General features: G+C 34.8%; 1 protein-coding gene across 6 annotated transcripts in view; it reads left to right on the forward strand.

The window, feature by feature from the left end:
* Positions 1-8,159, forward strand: part of Ccser1 (coiled-coil serine rich protein 1) — a 1,196,027-nt gene that overhangs the window by 753,186 nt on the left and 434,682 nt on the right. The window lies entirely within an intron of this gene.

The following is an 8,159-nucleotide window of genomic DNA, read 5'->3' on the forward strand; positions in this document are numbered from 1 at the left end:
CTCTAAAGCATCCGGCCTGGATTACACATGCTAGACACGGGCCCCTAAAGCATCCGGCCTGGATTACAGATGCTAGACATGGGCCCCTAAAGCATCCGGCCTGGATTACACATGCTAGACACGGGCCCCTAAAGCATCCGGCCTGGATTACACATGCTAGACACGGGCCCCTAAAGCATCCGGCCTGGATTACACATGCTAGACACAGGCCTCTAAAGCATGCAGCCTGGATTACAGATGCTAGACACAGGCCTCTAAGGTGCGTAGTGTGAGTAACATTGACAGCACAACAGAAAGAAAAATAATTTTATAAATGTTGACACTTGGGTGATGTTTTTTTCTTTGGATTACCTTTGAGTAAAATTCTGATGAGTTGTCTAAAGATAAGTGCTTTGGAAATTTCTCTGGGATTTAAAATAGAATCATTTTATTAGGAAAAAAACTAACATATTGACTGAAAGAATGATCACCAAATTACATAAGTTTAAACTAGAGATTAGATGTAACCGATTTTTTCAGGTTCTTTCAGTATAAGCATACTTAGAAATATTCAGAATTTCTAAATTAATGCAACAAACACATGAGGAGTCACGTACCTCAATAATGATACTTAGAAAAAGAATAGCAAGGATTTAGTTATAAATATACATATGAGCATAAACATTTTCTCAGCAAAGTAAATACAAATTACCTATAAATACAAAGCCTACTAGTGAGCCAACAGAGGAAAATATTGACATCTAAATTTTAAAAGGCAGCTGGGCAGTGATGGTACACACCTTTAATCCCAGCACTTGGGAAGCAGAGGCAGGTGGATTTCTGAGTTCGAGGCCAGCCTGGTCTACAGAGTGAAATCCAGGACAGCCAGGGCTGTGCAGAGAAACCCTGTCTCAAAAACGAAAAACAAAAAAGAAACAAAACAACATCAACAAAAAACAGTAAATTTTAAAAGGCTTAAATTGAACTACCCACCAAGATGGACAGTTAAGGTATTAAATCTTGTTGGAATTAAAAACTTGAATAGTTCCATCAACTTCCCTGATGAGCCTTGAAGAGCAAAACAAAGAATAAATAAACAACAACAGAATGAAAACAAAACTCCTCATAGTAAGCCCCTTAGGAGAACTCATTGACTCAACCAAAACCAGAAGCAAATGTTCCCTCAATAAAGACTGAATTACATACTTAGCATAATTAGCATCCACCAAGATCTATCTGGGCAGTTGAGATCACATCAAATTAAAAAAAAAAAATCAAGGATTTTTGTTCATGTGGAACTTACAGATGGTGCACAATAGTTATAAACTTCTATAATACATTCACATATTTTACCTGCATGGAGGTGAAAAGGGCAGTAGACTTTAATATTTGACAGAAATCAAAGTTGCTTTCAAGAAGTTGGTGTACAAAAGACAAAAATAACTGAGATTGACAACAGAGAACAAATTAAATAGAACTGCAAAGTAATATTTTTAAATAAGAAGATAATCACCACTTATTATATATGCCACAAATTAGAATCTAATATTTGATGGTAATACTGTCTTTACATGTGTAAACACCTTATTGGTTTATTTTTCCATCATTGCTGTGCACTAAAAACTTGAAACAAATGTTACAGTGTAGGACTACCAGGGATGTTCACTGGAAATATCCTTGCCAATTTCATGATAGGCAAAAAAGACTTTTGCTTTGGCAAAGTTGACTTGCTTGCTTAGACACATGCTAACTATTGCTACTATCATTCAAGAGTGTACTGTTCTCCCCAAATACTGAGTCTAGATTTGAGAAATGTTTAACTAAGGAGTGAGGAGGCAGGAATGGGAAACCCCTGATTGTTCTGGGCCATGAACTACAGCTGAGAAGTGAGATTAACAGTAGGCTTGTACAAAGCTGTGGATCTTTTAGCTTAAACAAATTTCAAAAGTGCAGGAGATCAAGTAAAAGATCATTTTGTTTCACCTTGTACAATTTGATTATAAGAATAGAAATTTTCCAGCAGAAACATTGGATCAGTAGAGTGTTGTACAGATAACACACACACACATACACACACACACACACACACACACACACACACACACACACACTCACACTGATTCTTTTAAAAACTGAAGCAGTGTCAATGTTTCATTTTTACAATTCAAACCTCAGCAGTATCTTAAAATACTAATAAAGCTGAAGACACGCTTTGGGTAGCTGTGTGCTGGGCATGATACTTTGTTTTATGAAGATTATCTCAATTATGCCTAAAATTACTTCAGTTTCAAAACTGTGAATTTTGGGATATGTGGCTCATGAATGGTCCAAACGTTACAGGGCTTTTAATACAAGATTAATGATAGATATATTAGCAAAATTTTGTAAAACAAAGATAATTATGGATCTGAACCCCAATGGCCTGGATTTAAATTCTGAAACTGCCACTTAACATAAATCAAGTTTCGGGCTGCAAGCTTCTTTGTCTCTCAAATGGGGCTATTGAACTCCAAGCTATTTACAATGCCCATGACTCTCTCCTGTGCCTTGGGGGCTGAGACTAAATGTGAAAAGTTACAGTCATTTTAATATTTTTAATAATGAATTTTGACTTTCTGCAGTTAAATCATAACATTTTAGGCTTAATTTTTAATTATCACAGGTAATGTCTCCAGTATTGGAGTAAAATATGTATTCTTTACATACACTCTGTATTTACTAGAAAAATCAACCAACCAAATCACAGATTCTGGATAATACTTTTATAACCTTTGGGGTACAGTATTGCTGAGGAAATACACATGGCATGATAGCAATTGCAAGAGGATTCTATCCACCATGAAGAGGATAGTGTCATATATGCCCAGGTTGCAGACACAGTTGACATCACATATCTACACAGCTACCCCCGCTTACCTACTCATTGATCCCACACACACTTGCAGGGACAAGTACACAAATGTCTAAGCATTGGGAAGAAAATTTGGCTAAAAAGTTCGTCTTTTTTTTTCCTTTTTTAAAAGTTAATAGCTTTTTCTACTTTATGCCTTGCTAAACCATCTTAATTTAGCCCACTGCAGAACACTTGCTTCAGGGTAATTCTTCTCTCTATGTACAATTTATAACATTTTGATTTGGTTTCAGTTGATTAATTTTGATCAATGCAAAGAGTTTATACTCCCTAGTGAGAAAATACATATACTGAAGAATATGTGTTTTCCCAAGTTATGTTCCCCAGAGTATTTTAAAATATAATTTACTTTAGACATCCCAGATAGATATTGTATCCATACTGCTAAAGAATATTGAAGTAGGTTTCAAATCAATTAAATTCTTTGTATCAATTTTAAGAGCTAGATAATATGCACACTAATTTGAATATACCCACATGAATAATTTGATTGTTGATGATTTCATTTGTTTTACTGAAAGTCGAACTTTCGCAGAGAGCAGGGTGAAAATATATTAATTTTCTTATGAATAAATTCATGATGCTTCAGTAGTTATAATAAAAATTATAAGAAATGCCAAAGTTTTTCCTCATGTGGTAGGTAGATGGCCGGAAGGAGGCTGGTTGCTCTTGAAAAGAAAACAGCTCTGTTCTTAAATGTCCCTGTTAGGAAATTGAAAGTGATGCTAATGGCTAGGGTTAGCTTTAGAGTCTTTGTTTGGTAATCTCCACATATCTGCTCTAATCTTCCACATGGCCTTGAGAAGAAGAACTGGAAGGTAGATGGTTTACAGAGGAAGGTAAGTGCAGATACCAGCTCTTTAGACAGCCCAGAGTGCCTTTCAGCCAGGGTAGTGCAGTGTTCATTATCTCCTAGTCATGCAATGTACTGAGCTGTGTCTTAGGAACAGCAGGAGTTAACAATAAAAATTAATTTAGATTTTCCCCTTTCCTTTCAACCAAGCTACAGAGGAGGTATTAGTCTGTGTCAGCAGAAACTTAAAAGTCTACACGAAGTTATTCTAGTAAGAGAATATAGCTAAATTTAGTATTCAGAAATAAAATTCACATTATTGGGCAGACAAAAAATTACTGAGAGAGAAAAAATAGATAAGTGAGATTTATAACCTGGAAGAAAAATTACCCAACAGAAACAGATCTGGGCATGGCAAAGGGCAAAACAATCAAGTCATTATTTTATATAAAAATAAATGAAGGCTTTGAATAAGCAAAAGAATTTATGATAAAAATATAAAACATATATAAAGACAAGAAATAAAATGATTAGCAAACTGTCTAAGAAACTATCAACTTGTAGATATAAATTTAGAAACTATGGAAAATAAGGAACCAAGCAAAAAGAAACAACTTGATGATAAAGGTATCAGTGGCACATGGACCAATAAGTCCCTGAAAAAGAGAGTGGGAAAAGTGAAGAACAGAAAGATTATATGGAGAAAAAAAGTACATTTTACTACCCTTTAAAAATTTTCTCTTAAATGGTAAGTATCAATGTCTCATAGGAGAGAGAAAAAGGCATGCCAAAATAATTTAAATAATAATTTAAGCTCATACATGTAATATATACTCCATAATTTTATACTTGTTGTCTATTCACAAATACTTTCTAAAAAACTCCATTCTCCAAATTAAAAGAAGAATATAAGTATTTTATTCAATGTTGTATTATATTCAAACATAGATGCAATAGTGATGACAAGGTCAGATAGTAGACAATGAGGTGGAAGGTATAGAAGAGAAAAGAGACAGTACTCTATGAAGTTATTAACTTAAAGCACAAAGATTATCATGAAAGTGATTGTAAAATACATCAGGAGGCAGACACAGAAGTTGAGAACTAGAGATTAAAAAGACATGATCCTGAATTTAAACCTACCTCTGCATACTTCTCCCAAATGTTAATACTTGTACAAATGAATCTACTTTAGAATGTTTTATCTTTAGTTTCCATGTTGAAAAGTGGTATCTTTCCTCATACTCTTTTCCTTGGTAGTTAAACTTTTCAAAAATGTGTTCTAAATGATGACAAGTCTTTGTGCTCAGAAGGCAGGCTGTCATTCAGTTACATATGCTGTTAGGTAGATTCTAGAATGTTTGTCAACATAGAAATGTATACTTGTGAACTGGGGGAGGGGCTTATATTTTTTTTAGTAGCTTTATCAGAATAATTAAAGAAAGAAATTTCATAAAGCAATTTGTAAAAACAACACTGCACAGTCTTCTGATCATATACAAAGAAATAATTAGGTAATTTAATCTTGTAGATATGAAGTATTTAAACTGTTATAATATTTTTATTAATTAACAGTGGAAACAGTTAGCTTTTTTCTTAAATGATTAAATAAATAGCCAGAATACACTAAATGTAGCATATCACTTCACTGTAGACAAATTTTAATCCAGAAATATGGCTGCTCTGGCAACGGATCATATCTAAACAACTTGTAGGTCTTGGTGACCTGACTGGAATGATATACCTTTAATCATTATCATTCTGTCTCAAACACATACATGCATACATGCATACACACACACACACACACACACACACACACACACACACACACACACACATACACACCCTTAGTATGCAACCAAACAATGAAGGTAAATTTAGTTTGTAGAAGAAGCAGCCATGTTTGAAAGTGATGTCTAATTGAGGGGCAAAGTAACAAATTAGAGAAAGATTTGACAGAATGAGTCAGAACTAGAATACACCCAACTCTCAGAAGAATAGAAAGGAAAGAAGCTATTTAAGAGCAAGAGCAGTACAGAGTCAGGAATGGAGGGCAATTCAATAAGTGCAGTTCAGTTGAGTTCAACCAATGAAGTATACTGCAGTTAAGTGCAGTTCAATTGAATGTACTTGAGTTCATTTGAGGTCTTGTAGCTCCATTTGGTTCTGTTCATTTCATGCAATCAGTACAGTTCAGTTTGTGGAACTCAGAGGCAGTTTTTTCTAAGCAGAGCCAATAAATGATTAGCCAAAAGAAGCCAGTGTGAATCAGTCATCTTGGAGTAGAGTTTTAAGCCATAAAAGGTGAGTTGAACCAGCCAGCCAGAGTTCAGAAAGAACTAGAAAGAATGAATGAATATTTACAGCAGTAAGTCTCTGAGACAAACAATTATATATAGTGTATAAAAGTTACTTGTACATTTCACAAAATAATTATTTTACTAGATGTGTTGAAGTCAATGCAAATTTATAGCTCAAGTTATTTAACATTCATAATCTTATGAGAAACAGAGAAATACTCTGGCTCTAATAAAATTATTAATTTAATAAGAAAAATATGCTTTTCTATTCTGTTAAATTATTTAGGGAAATGCAAAAACACTTTAATTTTGTTAATGTACTTTTTATCTACATTTCTGTTTTGTTTGTTTTATTTTTTTAATTATTTTACACATTTGTATATCTTGGTTGCATGCATATTTGTGTACTCTGTGAGTACCTGTTACCCAGATAGGCCACAAGAGGACATCTAACCCCCTTGAACTGGCATTATTCATGGCTGTATACCATATGGGTGCTGGAGATCTATTCCAGGTATTCTGTTAAAGCAGCCAGTCCTCTCAACTGTTAAACTCTAGAGGAATTTTAAGCACTTGCATAAGATCACATTTAAACACTTTCTAAGTTTATATTATCCACTGGAGTGCAGAAGCATCCTTAGTACATACCTTTAATCACTATCAATGAAGGTAAGCTTAGTTTGTAGATGGAAGCAGCCATGTTTGAAAGTGAAATCTAAGTAATAGGCAGACAAAGTGATGAATCATAGAAAGATTTGTCAGAATGAGTCAGTGATACAATGCCCAACTCTCAAGAGAACAGCACAGGAACGAGGTTATTTAAGAGCAGCATAGGGAGAAAAAAAGGCTAGGCCTGGCTTTGTGGTGTGTGATATGTTGTTTGTGAATGGCAGTTTTATTGGGACAGTTTTACAAAGACAAGTTGCACAGAGGAAAAGCTAGACTCAGATAAAAAACAGAATAAGCCAGATAATGAGAAGGAGCCAGAAGATTAAAACATATTGCCAAAGTTAGTATGAGGCCAAGTAGAATAATTCAGTCAGAAGCCCAAAGAAGCAGAATTGAATCAGCTAGGAAGATTACAATGCTTGGATGTTAGAAGCTTCTAGACCTAGACCTGGGGATAGTTAGAACATAGAAAGAAAGGCTTTAAGTTCAGGACAAGCCGTGTATTCACACAGCTTGGGTATGGCTCTTATCCCATCATCTGAGCAAATAAAAGCAGTAATTACACCAAGCCATCTCTTCAGGTCCTGTTAATATATATTTAAATGACCTGTAACACCAATATCACTTTATTGAATAAAGTATGAGGTTTTGATATGTATAAAGTATAATGATCTAATCAGATTCATTATTATATTCATCTCTTCAAGAATTTATATATATATATATATATATATATATACATATATATATATATATATATATATATATATATATATATTAGTTAACATTCCCCTGAGAGGAACAGTTGTTTTATAAAGAAGAAAATGAAGTCAGACTGAATTTTGAGATTATGTCAGCCCTCATTTTTACCTCTTCAGTATCAAAATAACCTGTGCATAAGGAAGTGCAAACTTCCTTTGAAAATCCTTACAATTTAGACAGCTTTTGTGTCTTCTTTCCCTGTTTCCCTTCTGCCCAGTTGAAGGTATGCTAGCTACAGCATTAACATTCCTTAAGTAAAGTGCTTCTCAGCATTTTAAACATATTAATTTTTATTGTTAAATTGTGTGACTATGTGTATGGGTATATATTTGCACTTGATATTAGTTGCCAATGGCCTTAAGATGGAGTCAGATCTCTGGGAGCTGAAGTTAATGCTGATTATGAGCCATCTGACCTAAGTATTAGGAGCTAAACTGCAAGAACAGCCATGTCTCTAGGCCTGCTTCTAGGTCTCACAGTACACAGGACCACTTGTGTTGGGGGTAGAACCTGGACTTCTGCATTGCAGTGAATGCCAGTGATTCCAGGTTGTTGGGGCTCAGATAGTGAGTTCAGAAGAGTTACTGTCTCTGTAGGAAAGAGTTCTTTCTATGCCTCCCCTCTCCACCCTAGGAGATGGTTCAATGCCATTCCATGCCTCCCCTCTCCACCCTAGGAGATGGCTCAATGCCATTCCACGCTGAGGTCTGTGCAGATGTCTATTACAGGCCTCATTCTTTTT

This window comes from Mastomys coucha, unplaced genomic scaffold (genome assembly GCF_008632895.1).
Source record: "Mastomys coucha isolate ucsf_1 unplaced genomic scaffold, UCSF_Mcou_1 pScaffold20, whole genome shotgun sequence".
Taxonomy (NCBI): Eukaryota; Metazoa; Chordata; class Mammalia; order Rodentia; family Muridae; genus Mastomys; species Mastomys coucha.